The sequence below is a fragment of the Pelodiscus sinensis genome, chromosome 3 (genome assembly GCF_052426305.1).
Source record: "Pelodiscus sinensis isolate ZL-2025 chromosome 3, ASM5242630v1, whole genome shotgun sequence".
Lineage (NCBI taxonomy): Eukaryota > Metazoa > Chordata > Testudines > Trionychidae > Pelodiscus > Pelodiscus sinensis.
In genome coordinates, this window is record NC_143054.1 from 183,059,695 (window position 1) to 183,074,839 (window position 15,145).

The 15,145-nt window shown below is 48.5% G+C and overlaps 1 long non-coding RNA gene across 10 annotated transcripts in view; it reads left to right on the forward strand.

Moving 5' to 3' along the window:
* Positions 1-15,145, forward strand: part of LOC149525196 (uncharacterized) — a 158,845-nt gene that overhangs the window by 109,529 nt on the left and 34,171 nt on the right. Inside the window, exons 5-6 of one of the 10 annotated variants that reach the window (XR_016349283.1) lie at positions 10,313-10,499; positions 11,861-15,137. The exons of 7 other annotated variants lie outside the window; for them this stretch is intronic. This is a non-coding gene — a long non-coding RNA (uncharacterized LOC149525196). 2 more of the 10 variants (XR_016349282.1, XR_016349284.1) reach the window with 2 other exon arrangements.

Here is a 15,145-nt window from a genome sequence, read left to right on the forward strand (position 1 = left end):
CAGAGAAAGCCCCGGAGTACACGGGCGGCAGGACTGCGAGGTCCCGCAGTCCGTGTCCTCCGGGGCGAGCCCCGTTCGTAACTGCGGATCCGACGTAAGTCGGATCCGCGTAAGTCGGGGACTGCCTGTAATTAACCATAGCAATGGGAGAACCCCTTCAGTGCTGCAGTGAGTGTCTATGTAGAAAGGGGCAGCAGAGCTGCTGTAGCAGTGCTACTGTTAGGGTTGCCAGATGGTTTAACCAAAAATACCGAACCACCTCCCCCCCCAAAAAAAGGGGAAAAAATTTGTTGAAAAAAAAGGTGGGGGAGGAGACCAAAGTCGTTGAGGGAAAAAAAAAAAGACCCTGAAAGTTATTAAGCAAACAAAATGTAAAAGACAGCATGGCCCCTTTAAGAGCAGGAGAAGCTGGGCTCTGCCTCTCCTAAAAGGCTGCTGGCATAGGGTTACCAGGTAGACCCCCCCCCCCCAAAAAAATGGTCCCACTTGATCATGGGTGGGGGATAGGGGGGACTGGCTGCGAGGGGGGTAGGGAGGTCGGGAGGGAAGTGGGGTGGGAAAAGAGCTGGGGGGAGGGGTCGGGGCCGCGGGGCTGGCCGGGAGGAAGGGGGGATCAGAGGAAGGGGGGAGGGTGGGAAGGGTGCAGTGGCGCTGGCCAGGGGAGATCAGGAAGAGGAACGGGTTGGCGGGAAGCAGAGCTGGGGAGGCGGGGTCGGGGACTGCGAGGCTGGCCGGGAGGAAGGGGCGGGGGCCCGGAGGAAGTGGGGAGGGAAGTAGAGCTGGCGGGGGGGGAGATACAGCGGTGGTGGCCGGGGGAAATCAGGAAGAGGAACGGGCCGGCGGGAAGCAGAGCTGGGGGGCGGTGCAGAGGTGCTGACTGGGGAAGATAGGTCAATGGAGGGATGATAGGAGTTACTATAGAGAATTTTCTGGGTGTCTGGCTGATGAGTCTTGCCCACATGCTCAGGGTTTAGCTGATCGCCATATTTGGGGTCGGGAAGGAATTTTCCTCCAGGGTAGATTGGCAGAGGCCCTGGAGGTTTTTCGCCTTCCTCTGTAGCATGGGGTACAGATCACAGCTAGAGGATTCTCTGCATCTTGGGGTCTTCAAAGTATTTGAAGGCTTCAATATCTGAGATATAGGTGAGAGGATTATTCTAGGAGGGGTGGGTGAGATTTTGTGGCCTGCACTGTGCAGGGGGTCAGACTAGATGATCATAATGGTCCCTTCTGACCTTAAAGTCTATGAGTCTATAAGATCAGGAGGGAAAGTGGAGGAGAACCGGCTGGCCGGGAAGGGAGGGGTGGGTGAGCAAATCAGTCGGCGCGGAGTGGGACTGACCCGGGCACTTACAGATCCCAGGGCGCTGCCTGTCCTGCACAGGCTCCCGGCGACGCATGAGCGAGGAGGAGGCTTCCCCTCCTTCTCTCACACAACCAACTAAGGGCTCCTGATGGCAATCGCGGCCCCGCCTCCTAGCTTGGACTCCCAGCCGCGCCCCCGCCCACGCCAGGCTTCCGTCCGGTGCGCAGCCGGAACAATCAGAAAATACCGGACATTGCACATGTCTGGTATTGTCTGGTTTTTTTTTACCGGACAGAGCGCGCAAATACCAGACTGTCCAGTATAATAGCGGACACCTGGCAACCAGTGGCCATCTTGCCTCCCTCCCTGTTCCGGGCCAGACAGCTCCCCTGCAGAACCAGGTGAGCGGTGTGGAGGGGGGACTAAGCCCGATTGCTGAGTGTGTCGTAGGGTGGCCAGGTATCCGGTACTGACCCAGACAGTCTGGTATTTTTGCCCCCTGGCCGGGAAAAAAAATCAGAAAATTCCGGTCATTTTAAGTGTCCAGTATTTTCTGAATTTTTTTACCAGACAGGAGCCAAAAATACCGAACTGTCCGGGTCAATACCAGACACCTGGCAACCCTAGCCACTGTAGTGGTTCAAATGTAGGCATAGATTATTATTGTGGTTCAGGCAGTCCCCGGGTTACGTACAAGATAGGGACTGTAGGTTTGTTCTTAAGTTGAATCTGTATGTAAGTCGGAACTGGCGTCCAGATTCAGCCGCTGCTGAAACTGATCAGTTTCAACAGCGGCTGAATCTGGATGCCAGTTCTGACTTACATACAGATTCAACTTAAGAACCCCAGGCATCCCCAAGTCAGCTGCTGCTGAAACTGATCAGCGGCTGATTCCAGGAAGCCCGGGGCAGGGGCTTCCTGTAGTCAGCCACTGGTCATTTTCAGCAGCTGCTGACTAGGGGACACCTGGGGCAGAGCAGCTGGGGTGCTGCTGGGTTGGTCCAGTGGCACCCAGAGCGGCGCTACGGGACCAACCGGCAGCGCCCCAGCTGCTGTACCACAGGCGTCCGGAGCAAAGCCGCGGAGCACGGGGGCAGCGGGACAGCCCAGACGTGCCGTGGCTATCCTGCTGCCCTCGGGCTCCGCGGCTTTGCTCTGCTCTGCTCCCCGTTCCCCAGGTCTGCAGACCAGGGGGAGGGGGAGCAGAGTAGAGCAGAGCGGCAGAACGCGCGGCCAGCTGACAGCCCAGACGCGTCTGGGCTGTCAGCTGGCCGCGTGCTCCGCTCTGCTTCCCCCCCCCCATGGTTTGCAGACCAGGAGGAGGGGGAGCAGAGCAGAGCAGAGCAGAGCGGCAGAACGCGCGGCCACCTGACAGCCCAGACGCATCTGGGCTGTCAGCTGGCCGCGTGCTCCGCTCTGCTCCCCCCCCCCTGCAGATCAGGGGGAGGGGGAGCAGAGCGGAGCACAGCAGAGCGGCGGAACGCGCGGCCAGCTGACAGCCCAGACGCGTCTGGGCTGTCAGCTGGCCGCGTGCTCCGCTCTGCTCCCCCTCCCCCTGGTCTGCAGACCAGGGGGAGGGGGAGCAGAGCGGAGCAGAGCAGAGCGGCAGAACGCGCGGCCAGCTGACAGCCCAGACGCATCTGGGCTGTCAGCTGGCCGCGTGCTCCGCTCTGCTCCCCCCCCCCTGCAGATCAGGGGGAGGGGGAGCAGAGCGGAGCACAGCAGAGCGGCGGAACGCACGGCCAGCTGACAGCCCAGACGCGGCTGGGCTGTCAGCTGGCCGCGTGCTCCGCCCTGCTCCCCCTCCCCCTGGTCTGCAGGGGGAGGGGGGAGCAGAGCGGAGCAGAGCAGAGCGGCAGAATGCGCGGCCAGCTGACAGCCCAGACGCGTCTGGGCTGTCAGCTGGCTGCGCGTTCCGCCGCTCTGCTCTGCTCCGCTCTGCTCCCCCTCCCCCTGGTCTGCAGGGGGGGGGGGAGCAGAGCGGAGCGCGCGGCGAGCTGACAGCCCAGATGCGTCTGGGCTGTCAGCTGGCCGCGCGTTCCGCCGCCGCTTTGCTTCCTCTCCCTGGTCTGCTCGAGACCAGGGAGAGGAAGTGCCCCGTTCGTAACTGCGGATCCGACGTAAGTCGGATCCGCGTAACTCGGGGACTGCCTGTATTTCAGTTCCTTGTCCTGAAAAATGTAGACCTCCTGCTGCGAGATGTTAAGTATCCTCTCCCAAGCTAAGGCTTTAGGTCACGTCTTCAAATCCAACCTGCACAGGTGGCGGCCAAGAGTGGTTAGTGTCTGATAGCTGTTCAGTGGCTCCTGTGAAATGTTTGGTGGTCTCAGGCTGGTTCTCATTAGGTTAATAGCCCCTAGGTGGCCCACTTCTTGGCTGTCTGCAAAACGTAGATGATGGATGAGTAAGGAGTAGACCTGCTTGAAAATGGAAAATAAAATTGAGAATATTTGTTGCTGAAATTTTCAAAATGTTCTAGCAGGAAGGCTGAACTACTTCCTCACTCCTGGTGTTGATTTCTCCTTATTAGTAGCCCTACCAAATTCACAGCCAGGAAATCTGGTCCTTCCCTGTGAAAACCGGCCCTTTGTGTGCTTTTACTCTATACTGTACAGATTTCTTGGAGGAGACCAGAGTTTCTCAAGTTGGGGGCCCTGACCCAAAAGGGAATTGCAGGCAGGGTTGCAAAGTTATTTTAGAGTGGTCATGGTATTGCCTCCCTTACTTCTGCACTGCTTTCAGATCTGGGAAGCCGGAGAGCAGGGGCTATTGGCTGGTTCTCAGCCCTCAAAGCAGTGCCCCATCAGCAGCAGTGCCGAATTAAGAGAGGCAATGCCATGCCATATCACTCTTAATTCTTCATTGCTGTTGGCAGCAGCTCTGCCTTCATAGCTGGGTTCCTGCCCAGCAGCTTCCACTCTATGGCTGCAGTGCCACCCTCAACAGCAGTGCAAAATTAAAGGCAGCAGTACTGCAAGCTGCCCTACAATAACCTTGTTACCCCCCAACTCCTTTTTGGATTAAGATCCCTTCAATTACAATACAGTGAAATTTCATTTTTTTTTAAATCCCATGACTGTGAGATTGACCAAAACAGACCATGAATAAGGTAGTGCCATATTCACCAGGGTGGATAAGCTTATATTCCTAGGGTATGTCTAGACTGCATCCCTCTGTCAGCAGAGGGACGCAGATTAGGCAGGTCGACATAGCAAATGAGGCAGAGATTTAAATATCCCTTATGCCTCCTGCAAGGAGATTTACAGGATCTGTCGAAAAAGGCTTTCTTTCTCGACAGATCCCCCTCTAGACAAAGTGCTGAGTCAGCAAAATGTGGCGGCCATTTTTATGCAAATTAGGCATGGGATATTTAAATCCCTGCCTCATTTGCAGTGTCGACCTGCCTAATCTGCATTCCTCTGACGACAGAGAGATGTAGTCTAGACATACCCCTAGTGCCTGTGCTGTACCTGTACTGAGAATGGAGATTCCAGGACTCTGAACAGTTAAACCCCCTTTCAAGTAGAGTAATGGTGGGATTTTCAAGTTCACTTAAGACTCAGGCATCAAACTTGCACTGAGAGTCCATGAGAATTGGGTGCACAGCTCCATTAGGTGCATATGAAAAATCTTTCCCTAAATAAGAAAACAATGTGTTAATAGCTGACAGCTTTGTTTATTTAATGTAAATTATATCCCCCCCAAACATATAAGTATATATGAACAACAAACTCTTTACTACAAAGTTGTGATTATACTTTGAATTATTTGATAAGATGCCTGTCTGAGGGAAATAGCAGAATTGAAAACTTGCATTGAGAAGATAAAGTATGAAAATGTATCTCACGGTTCTAAAAAAGATTAGAAACATAAAATTACTAGCTAAAGTGTAAAGGAAGTTCTGTCTTTTCTCTGTGTAACCTATGCATGCCTCTTAACATCTCTAAATATTCCTTCCATTATGTATTTATTAGGTTATTTTATAAATTTGTTGTAAAAAGAGAAAATATCCAGTCAGGAGAACTGAAAATCCCTTGCTTCTTCCAAAGGGAGTAAAGAATTCAGGCTAAAACACAAAGTGAAGTCTGTTTCTGGAGGCAATCCAACCCTACCAAAAGCCACTGGAAATCTTTCCATTGACTTCAAGAGGAGATATATTGGGACCTTAGTGTGTTTTGGAAAGCTGAGTCCAATATCTTCATTGAATTAAATAGAGGGATTCTCCATTTCAATTAATTACTATAGAGCAATACTTTGTTTATGAAAAAATGAAGAAAGGCTCTTGCGCAAGAGGGGGGTTTTGTGCAAAAAGGAGCCATCTACACAGCTCCTTTTTGCGCAAAAGCCTCTTGCGCAAAAACGGCCCCTAATTAATTATACAAATGAAGTGTGGCAATATTCTACTTCACACTTCATTTGCATAAGCTTTTGCAGAAGAAGGGTGCAGTATAGACGTAGTCTAAAAGTCAGACAGTATAACTGCTGCTTGTCAGCCCCTTTTCGAAATATAACAAGCTCGCTATTCCAACGTCCGTGTAAACCTCATTCCAAATTTCAAAATAAGTTATTTTGAAATTAACTCGAAATAAGCTACACAAATTGCGAAGCTCAAATTGTGTAGCTTACTTTGAGCTAAGGGTGCAGTATAGATGCACTGTTGATGTAAGATCAACTTCTCCTCCTTCATGTATTTGTTGATGGAGCAGGATTGACTAATCTAGATTGTTTTTCTCTCAGATGTTGGTTGCTAGGTATCTAACAGGGAAAAACAATAAAGCCAGGTCAAGCTGATCACATCACAGAATGAAGTGCCAGCATGAAAAAGTATCTGTCTGCCAAATAAAAAGAAGAAAATAATTTCTATGGACAGTGTAATGGATGGCAAATAATATTTATAGAGAAGTCACTTATTGCTTGCTCATGTGCAAGGACATGAGAAAAAAGTTCCAGGTTTTCATTGTACCTGCATGCTGTCAACGAGTGCTCAAAGGTTAAGATGATGTTCTTAAAACCACTCCAGAGCATTAGAACCAGCTGGTACTCACTGGTTAGCATAGGCCTCAGGGAATAGCCACTGTCATTCAAATACCGCTATTTGCATCATTTGCACATTACTGTTGATTAATACTCTCCTTTACAATAGTAAAAAAGTATCCGTAAAACAATATCACTAGTCTGAAGTGCTTACCACTAGAGGCAAACAGGTACATTACAATAAATACAAGTACAGGCAGTCCCCGAGTTATGCAGATCCGACTTATGTCGGATCCGCAGTTATGAATGGGGCTTTTCTCGTCCCGGAGGACGCAAGTGGCAGGACGCCCAGATGCGCTGCGGTCCCACCGCCCGCGTCCTCTGGGGCGAGAAATGCTGCTCCGCGTCTCCCTGGTCTGCTGGGGGGGAGTCCCCCCCAGCAGACCAGGGAGACGCGGAGCAAAGCCGCGGAGCACGTGGCCAGCGGGACAGCCCAGACGTGCCACGGCTGTCCCGCTGCCGGCGTCCTCCGAGGCTTTGCTCCCTGGTCTGCTGGGGGGAACCCCCCCCGGCAGACCAGGGAGACGTGGAGCAAAGCCGCGGAGGATGCGGGCGGGACTGCGGCGCGTCTCGGCGGTTCCGCCACCCGCGTCTCCCTGGTCTGCTGGGGGGGGGGGGGGCGGCGCAGCTAGTGCACCCCCCTCCCCCTCCAGCAGACCAGGCTTTTCTCGCCGAGATGCCTGGGGTAGAGCAGCTGGGGCGCTGCCGGGTTGGTCCTGCAGCGCCGCTCCTCGGCGCTACTGGACCAACCCGGCAGCACCCCAGCTGCTCTGCCCCAGGCATTCCCAAGTCAGCCGCTGCTGAAACTGACCAGCGGCTGACTACAGGAAGCTCGAGGCAGAGTTGCTCTGCCCTGGGCTTCCTGGAATCAGCCGCTGATCAGTTTCAGCAGTGGCTGACTTGGGGACACCGGGGGTAGAGCAGCTGGGGTGCTGCTGGGTTGGTCCCCGCAGCGCTGTGGTGCGGCGCTTCGGGGACCTACCTGGCAGCACCCCAGCTGCTCTGTCCCAGGCGTCCAAATTCAGCCGCTGTTGAAACTGATCAGCGGCTGATTCCAGGAAGCCCAGGGCAGAGCAACTCTGCCTCGAGCTTCCTGTAGTCAGCCGCTGGTCAGTTTCAGCAGCGGCTGAATCTGGACGCCAGTTCCGACTTACATACAAATTCAACTTAAGAACAAATCTACAGTCCCTATCTTGTACGTAACCTGGGGACTGCCTGTAGTACAGCATAGATATCTGTTCAAGGGGAAGGAGGTGTGGTCAGAGCCAAGGGATGGAAGATCTCGTAATATGATTAAATATTATCCTGCTTGGCAGGACTACTTGCTATCTCTTTAAAGTGTATTTTGACTTTGAAAAAGGTGGCTGGTAAAATGGCCTTATGTGGCTTCAAATGTATTGTTGCTCAATGTGCAGTATCATGCTTGCTCAGCTTACACATGAAAACATGTTTATACTTTTAGCCCTGAAAACTCCAACAGTGATCAGATCTTTCTGGCCTATGCAGCACCAATAAAGAATCTGCAGTTGAATTTAGTTAACAACTCTGCTATTTGTCATTAGCATTTATTAATTGTACAGGTTGAACCTCCCAAACCCGGGACTCTCTGGTCTGGCAGCATCTGTTGTCTGGCAGGGCCACAGATGTTGCTGGACCAAAGAGCCCTGGAGGTGGGAGCAACGCAGGGACTGAGGAGCCCTAGCTGGGACAGGTGGCATCTGGGGCACTCTCCCCACCCTGGCTGGGGAACTCCTGGCATTAGTGGGGCCAGACAGCAGCTGGGAGCTCCCACCCAGCTGGGTAAACCTCAGCTTCAGTTGGGACACCGGGGTGTCCTGGCCACAGCTGGGGAATCCCCAGCTGCAGCGAGGCTGCCGGCGGATGGGCGGCCCTGGACAGGAATTCCAAGAAGTCCCCAGCAGCAGTGAGGCCAGAATGACTGGACAGCCTCTGCCAGGGAACCCCCCTGGCTGAAGCGGGTCTGGCAGAGGCGGATGGTTGGAATCCCCAGCAGCAGCGGGGCGAGGTGGCCATGTGGTCCCGGATGGGGAACCCTTAGTGCAGCAGGGCTGGTGGTGGCGGGGTGGTCCCAGTTGGAACCTGGAGAACATTCTGTGACAGCAGGGCCGGCAGTGGCCAAGGGTCCCGCCAGGAACCCCAGGAGACCTTGGGGCAGCAGGGTGGAGAGCCTGTGCCGGAGCCTGTAAGTGGTGCAGCCAGCAGGGGAACACTGACCTCCCCTGGTCCGGCAAACTCCCTGGTTCAGGACAGCTCAGGTCCCAAGGATGCTGGGTCTGGGAGGTTCCAACTTGTACCATGCCAAAGATGAGCTCAGAGCCTGAGAAAACAAGCATACCTTTATCAAAGACAACACAACCTTGAGTTGAGGTGAGATACACACGAGGGACTGTGGATTTACACTGCTTGGAGAGAGGGTTTTTTGTTAGTTTTATTTAATTCTCTCAAGTCAGCTTTTAAGGGGAATTTGATTAACATGACCAGAAGAGTCCAGCTTACACCGCTGGAGCTGTGCGTACTTTACAGTGAGAACAGGAGTAAAAAGGAACGATGATATTTGCATCAGGGAAATCTGCAGAATACACATGGATGATGCAGCAGCAGGCACAATTTTGACAACCGTTTTCCATGCAGGATTTCCCTATACACACTGCTTATTGTCCAACTGATGCTAGCATGTGTTTCTGACTGTATACATTTCACAATTAGCCCTAGCACTGTTGGTGGATAGTGGAATTTGCAGGTATAACACACACCTAATGTGGTTTTTGATATTTCATTTTCACATTATTCTTCATGTTATTTGTGAAATTTGGTGTGTGTTGCACTTCCTCAGACCTTCTGAGGAAGAAACCCAGACAAAGGGTAGGCTGGAGCAGTGTAGCCAGTTGTAAACAAGTTGAACCAAGGGCTATGTCTAGACTACAGGCTTCTTTCGGAAGAAATCTTCCGAAAAAACTTCTTCTGAAAGAGAGTGTCCACACTGCAAAAATGCACCAAAAAATCGATCTGCTATCTTGGAATAGAATGTCCAGACTAAATGGACGCTCTCTTGCATGTAAGCTGTGATTGCTATGGACGTGCTTTTTCCTCTTCTTCCGAAAGAACTCCTTCTTCCCCATCCACACACGCTTTTTTGTGAAAGAGCTCTTTCGCAAAAAGTCTTCTTCCTTGTAGAATAAGGATTACCAGTGCTGGAAAAACCCCTCTGTTCTTTCACTTTTCTTGCAGAAGAACACAATTGCAATGTGGACATTCCTCACGTTTTGTTGGAAAAAACGGCCGTAGTGTAGACATATCCAAGGTGACACAGCGTGTAATGAGAAGAATGTTTTCAGTTCTATATATACCAATGCTATGTGTCTGAGGCAGGGATGGGGAATCTTTTTTGGGTTGGGGGCTGCTGACCACCAGGCTAGTAGATTTTGTATGATCCAGTCCCATGGTTGGATAGTGGAGTGGGGGGCTGGAGTGCCAGCACAGGCTCCCCAATGCTGGGGTAGGGGAGCCCCGAGCCTCAGGTGATGGAACCAGGTAAGCCCTGGTTTAGGTAACGAGCAGGAGGACCTGGAATTTCTCTTTGATAAGAAGAAAGTTGATATAAGTAGCATTATTAATATAAGGTGAAACAATGTGCATGATTGCAGTTTTATAACCACTAGTTACAATCTCTCTAGGAATGATAGAGTGAATAAAAGATGTATGGAGAGTGGCACTCTTCATTAAAGTTGCCTCTACCTATTCCAGAGCTGTGACTAACTTAGAATCACAGGATCTTCAGTGTATATAAATCAGTTATGCCAACTAACAAAGTGCAAAACAGATTCTGCTAAAGGTCTGTTATAAACTATTTAAAATAATCAAGAGAACAGGACAAATTATTCCTAAGCATCTACCGGTAATGCATGTAAAGAAATTGTGTTCAGGTGATTGTACATGTGCATTCTATTGTAGGTGTGTATGCACTTTCGAGTACAGTCCCCAGAAATTTTTCTTTCAAGTATCCATCGGGGACAGTTTGAGCTCCTATAGGTGCCATGCACTTATAGTCCCAGTATAAAGTACCACGCCAGCACCACTGTAGCCTGCTGTGAGGTGACAGAAACCGGACTCCCCGCAGACTGAAGGGGCGTAAGCATTTGTAAGTGCCTGTTGCTCTCATATGCATTGCTCTGCCTGTGCTTATTGATGTGTCACTTTGCAATAGCTGTGTAACTATCTGGCAGTATTAAGCCTGCAATAGTAGTGACATAGTGAGATTAATAAAAGCAACAATCCCTAATTGACTCTGTTGTGAATTGAATCCATAATCCTGTTTGGCCATGCCCTTGTGAGTAGACATAGCCTACTTGACATTTTAGCCTCTGCGTGCCCATAAAGAATGGTCTTGCCTCTCAATGGGACCACTATGGACCATGTAAAAACCTTGTGGCTGACCTCTGCATTTCTCTCACCCATCAAAAAGAGCTAAATGAAAGCACAAGTTTATACGTTTTTTTACTCCCATCCTCTCCCCAGGATCCCTCATGGTATCTACTGCCAATGAAAGAGAAAAGCAGGGTCACTGGAGTGCAACTCCAAAAGTAAAGGGCTGTAAGAGACTGGATTTGTTTGGTAGAAAAGTTTATCTTATTTGGAGAGTTGCAGCTCAGAATTTCAAACCACCAGCTACTTCTGGCCAGACACGATTACAATACTGGGACTCCATGTTCAAGGATTTTCTTGCACAAAAGGTTATGCAAGAATACTCCTTGCTGGTTGATGAAGGAAAATCAGTAGGGAGAGCCTCGTCGCAAGCTGTTTTGATTAGGGTTGATTCAGCAGCCAAGTCTATGGCTTTAGCAGTGACCACATGCAGGAGTTTATGGCTTCATTCCTCAGATCTCCTGCAGAAAGTTCAGCAAACTCCAGGATCTGCCTTTTGAGGGAGCTTTGCTCTTTTCAGAACAAACTGTTTCAAAGCTTTGTGGGGTAAAAGACTCCAGGGTGCCCCTTCAGTCACTTAGGGTACGTCTAGACTACATGCCTCTGGCGACAGAGGCATGTAGATTAGGGTACCCGACACAGTAAAATGAAGCGGCGATTTAAATAATTTAAATGTAGTCCAGACGTACCCTCAGTTTGTATACATCAGCAACTAAATGAAGCACTACAAGCCGCGGCAGCCTAATCAGGACTCTGTCCCACCTATCCATCAGGATCTGCAGAGAAAAAGCAGCAAGGATTTTAGATTTAGGAGACCCCCCCTTTCTACTTTGATGTTGATGCCTGCCCTACCCCAACTTCCGGGAGTTTTACGCAGGCATTTTGAGGGACACTTGATTACATCATACGAGTTCCTATGATGTCAAACTCTTTCTCTGTGTACAGACTGCCTCTCTCACTTCCTCAGTGCATGATCCCATTTCAAATCAAACCGTTAGATGTTGAGCATGCTGGAAGTGGATATAGTCTTCAGTTTATTTCCACTTGTTCTCACCCTCCCTCTCCCTACCTATTCAGAAACCCCTCTCATGAAGAACTTCTGGTCCAAAGTATGCAATCTGTCCTTCAGATGGGAACCATGGAAGAGATTTTGAAGAATTTAAGAAGGAAGGGTTTCTCCTCGCATTGTTTCATACTCCAAAAGCCAAGGGAGTCTCAGACTGATTCTACACCTGTACCACTTCAACAACTGTCTCAAGAAAATAACTTTTCAGAAGGCAACACAGCACCTCATATTCATCAGATCTTCAGTGATATTATTATATGACTTGACAGATATGGTGTATTTTATGCAAAATAGTCATGAGTTGTTGTTGGAAAGGTTATGCTTTGCAGACTGCGATTATCCTATTTGTATGCCTATCATTTTTGTGTCTGAAGTTAGGAATATTGACTATGTATCTGTATTTCAAATATAATTACACCTGGGGCACATTCAAAAAGATGCTTTCGACCTAATTAGGGGATAGGGAAAAGGCCGTTAGGGAAAAACAATAGGCCTTAGGAGAAGCTTATCTCCCAACTGGTGACCTTTCTTGTGAACATTCCAAACAGCTTGAGAGTAATGGCGTTATGATTCTATAAGGACATGTGATGAGACCACATGTCTTTAGACTCCTCCTTGGGATGTCAATATTTTTCCATGGACCAGTCTGGGGACCAAACTTTGAAACAAAGTGTTCCCATCATATGGAAAAGCTATATAAGGCAAGGAGTGACATCATCCCAGGTTCCTCACTTACTTCCCACTGAAGAAGACTTTTGGAAACACTTGAGGAATAAAGACTGAACTGAGGAAAGTGCTGGACACAGGCCTTTGAATTTTGAGCCTTTGAATGGCACACTTGGGCTTTGTCTACACTGCAGGATTTATGTGCAAGAAGAGATCTTCTGCAAAAACTTCTTGCACAAAAGCACATCCACACCTCAAAAGCGAATCACAAAAACGATGTGCTTTTGTGAAAGAGAGCATCCACACTGCATGGTTGCTCTTGCATAAGAAAGCTCTGATTGCCAATAACACAATGGCATCAGAGCACCTGTGCTTTTTCTGATAGTCTCTTTTTGCACAAGAAACTCCTGCAGAGTGTCTACACGTGCCTTTTTGGGCAAGAGCTGTAGTGCAAAAAAAGAGTTATTCCTCATGGGGAGAGGAATAACTCTACTGGCAAAAGCCCTCTATCCTGTTGATTGACTGTATTCTTTTGCGTGTGCAAAAACATGCATAAGATGTGGCCGCTCTGCTGTTTTTTTCATAAAAGCCTTGTAGTATAAACATAGCCTTGGGGATTCCAAGCTGAAAGCATGTGTAGCTAGCCCTTTAGGAATCTACAATCTGTTTGTATAGTCTCTTAGGGTGAGAATCTGGTTATGAATAGCAATCTATGTAGTATATGAAGTTTTGTTTGCATTTTTGTTTATTTGCTTGGTAATTTGCTTTGATCTTTGTGCTACCCCTTATAATCACTTAAAATCTTTAGTCGTAAGTAAACTTTTTTTGCTTCATCTAAACCAGTGTGTGGGAACCATAACTAAGGAGCAAAGACCTCTCCAGATTTAGGGTGTGTGTAAATGTTATGAGCTTCAGTTGTACAGTTTCCTGTGCAGTGCAAGATGGTATAATTTTGGGTTTATATTGCAGGGTGTGTGTGTGTGCGCCTGATGAGCTGGGAGTAGCTTTCCCATGCCTCTGCTGGCCAGAGAACCTGCTTGTAACTGCCATTGGGTGTGTCTCTTTCTATATGTATGCCAGTGAAAGTACAGGATGGAAGGCTTTGTAAGCTTGCAGGCAGCACCACAGGGAGAAATTGTCAGTCACCAGTTATATGGAAGTTTGGTAACCAGTTTTGGCGGTGGATTTGAAGTTGGGAAACATGCTGGAGATCCTTACTGGCGAGTAGTAAGACGACATTAGAACGTCTATAGATTATAATTTTCTAATACCAAAGTTATTGCACCCAAATTCAAGATCAGATATTTTAAGTATTTAGTGTTATGAATTTTCAGCCCAAACTGGATCTAGTTAGCTAAGAAATTTCCTCTTCAATAGATTGCATCAATTACACTCTAATAGATACAAAGAAAGTAGCAACTAAGAGTGGGAACTCTGAGTATACAGACAATAGCTTGGTGTGGCTCAAAAGCTTGTCTCTCCAAAACAGAATATGATCCAATAAAATATTTATTTCACCCTCTTTGTTTGTTTGACTTTTCAAACATGGTAGTTTTAGAATACAGGCAGTCCCCGGGTTACATGGATCCGACTTACATCGGATCCCTACTTACAAACGGGGTGAGGCAACCCTGCACTAGCTGCTTCCCCCCAGCAGACCAGGGAGACGCAAAGCTAGCGCTCCCTCTCCCCTCCCCAGCAGACCAGGGAGACACGGAGCGGCTTTTCTCAGCAGACACCTCAGCTTGAGAATAAAGGACTGAGGGAACTGAGGTGTAGGAGAATAAAACTGAGCTCTGGAGAAATGTTTGTCTAGAGTTTCCCCTACAATATGTACCAGTTCCGACTTACATACAAATTCAACTTAAGAACAAACCTACAGTCCCTATCTTGTACATATGCAGGCAGTCCCCAGGTTGTTAGCTAAAATATTTGGACACCATACCTTTTATTTTAGTTTAGACAAAGGCCTGTGGCTGGCAGCTACTAGACCAATACCACTGTTGCTGAGCCCTAACACTGCTTAAACGGTACCTAACCATAATTAATTATTTGTTACTCTAGTAGAATGTAGCTAGGCTATAGCCTATAGCATGGATGACTTCAGCATCAAAACTTCACATTAAACATTTGTGGTGAGGTGTTCCAGAGTTAGATAAAGATCTATTTTTCAGATGTTTAGTCAAATTACGCCTTTGTTCTGTGAGGCTAGAACGGAGTGTGTTTGTGTGGGTGGGGGTGGAGGGGTCCAGCGGAGAAAAATATTTTCAGGCCTTGGAACAAATTCTGGAATTGTGTGTGAAAGTTTGAAAAACTGTAGCCGACCTGCTTTAGTGAAACATTTTTTTCTTCTTGAAACACAGTCACATGATCTAGCAATACATTTTTATAGATGGTAGTTAGTTGCTTACCACATAAACTGCAAGAGGAGATAACTTATGGCACAGAAAGAAGTTTACAAGATTTTAGCTTGAAAAAAAAAATCACATTAAAGCAGGACATCTAGACCAGTTTTAGCCTTGTTTGTTACTTGATCATTACAATGATAATTTTATTTAAGAATAAATGGAAATGAAGATATTCATTTAGGATGACAGACTAACAACTAGGGAATCTGTCTGATTCTTACA